Source organism: Poecilia latipinna, unplaced genomic scaffold (genome assembly GCF_001443285.1).
Source record: "Poecilia latipinna isolate Pla-1442-1.1 unplaced genomic scaffold, P_latipinna-1.0 Scaffold6956, whole genome shotgun sequence".
Classification (NCBI taxonomy): domain Eukaryota; kingdom Metazoa; phylum Chordata; class Actinopteri; order Cyprinodontiformes; family Poeciliidae; genus Poecilia; species Poecilia latipinna.
The window spans coordinates 1-1,858 of record NW_015119572.1 but is presented as its reverse complement, the minus strand read 5'-3'; the positions used below and the strand labels follow the sequence as shown (position 1 = coordinate 1,858).

At 39.2% G+C, this 1,858-nt stretch overlaps 1 long non-coding RNA gene across 1 annotated transcript; it reads right to left on the bottom strand.

Annotated features, from left to right (window-relative positions):
* Positions 1–745: 745 nt before the first annotated feature.
* LOC106944117 (uncharacterized) lies at positions 746–1,852 on the bottom strand. Its single transcript, XR_001424119.1, has 2 exons — positions 1,685–1,852; positions 746–1,640 (listed from the first exon to the last, which is right to left on the bottom strand). It is a non-coding gene; the product is annotated as an uncharacterized LOC106944117 (long non-coding RNA).
* Between the last annotated feature and the right edge of the window lie 6 nt (positions 1,853–1,858).

Below are 1,858 nucleotides of genomic sequence, written 5' to 3'. Positions count from 1 at the left end.
AATTTAACTGAAAATTTTAATTTAGAGTTTAATTCTATAAAGAATTTACAAATCGATTGTTTTTGTGGGATTTTTCATATTGGAATGAATGAAAATTATTATGAGAAGAGAGAAATGTTACTACAAAATTGAGTAACGGATGAAACTATTGACCATTTCATATTAGATATAAATAACTTACGTTGTTAACTTGACTGAAATGCAAGGTTAAGTGAAAGTCTGAGATTTTACGCAACTTGGCAGATATGACTGGCTACTAAAACTTGATGATTGTGAATAAAAGCAACATTTTCTAGATTTCAGTCTAAAACATTTTAATCTAGATTTGATTGATAGTCAATAAATTCAAAAAGAAAAATCTTGAATTAGAGGATTTGAGATTTGGTTTAAATTAAAGATGGTCATTTTTATTTTAGAGAAATTAAATAGAAATGTTGAAAGCTGCCGAGTTTAACAAAGAAAAAACAAAAGATAACTCTGAAATTAAAAGACGTGTCTGCTAAAATATCTTCTAAAAGCAATAAACCTGAGTTCACCTGAATTAAATATTAATCCTCCCAAAGACTTTATTAGAAGCTTAAGTGATTGTGACACATGGGCCATGCCATGTGTAAAAAGGGGGGAAAAGGGAAAATGGTGAGGTAATACTATAACTACATACTATATAACTACTAAATTCTTACATAAAAAAAAAATTTTTTTGTTATGAACTTTTGAGTTAACAAATACTGTTAGATGATGATTGAAATGGGTTGAAATAGTTCCAGCAAAGCATGCAGATGCTTTGACGGTAGCTAAGGCTATTTGTAAAACTATTATCCCAACACATGGTTTTCCAGACTGTTTATAGTGACAATGGACCACATTTTGTAAACCAAGTGATACAAAACATAGCTACACACTTGGGAATGACATTAAAGAATCACCGTGCCTATCACCCACAGAGTGCAGGGCTGGTGGAAAGAACAAATGGTACCGTGAAAAGCAGATTAAGAAAATGCATGGCAGATACTGGCCGGCCCTGGCCAGAATGCTTAGACTTAGTGAAGCTCTATATGAGAATCACCCCGACAGCTGATGGTCTAACACCTTTTGAAATAATTCATGGGAGAGCTTACAGATTGCCTCTGTTTGCTCCAGAATACAAAAAGCTGATGAAGAACAGACATTAGCAGATTATATGATCAGGACTCTTAAACTGAAGGAAGTGTCCAGAGCAAAGTTACTGCCTTTTGATTCTCTTCCTGCACAGGAGGCCACTCCAATCGAGTAAGGTGACTGGGTCTACATAAAGGTCATCAAACGAAAGAACTGGGCGAGTCCACGGTGGGAAGGACCGTTCCAGGTGCTGATGACCACACCAACAGCTGTAAAGATTGCTGAAAGACCCAGCTGGATACATCTCAGTCACTGCAAGCTGCAGAGAGTGTTGGATCCCTAATCCGGAGTAGAGAGGAAGGAGAGCTCTGAGAGCTTCCGGGGTACAAAGGGGAGCTACTTTATAGTTGTAGTTCGTCTCAAACCCGGTGAAGAAACGCTAAGATTCTCACTCCTTTAGTTTGGGGGTTCTGACATCTCTGTACGCCGAGCAGCAATGGGGACTCCATATGCCAGATGGATCTTCTACTGCGCTGTGACTGCTGTATGCTTGATGTTTGGAGGAGGAAGCGAGCCTGAGTTCCACCCGCATGACTACAGTACCAATCTGTGGTGGAAACTGATGAACAGAACCGCTTATGAGGGACATGCTGTGAACTGCTACGTGTGTGCGCAGCTGCCGGTTTCCACACACAACTCAGGTCTGCACCCAGGGAGCATCACTGATGACAAACAGATGTGTCTCTATGGCCTGAGCACA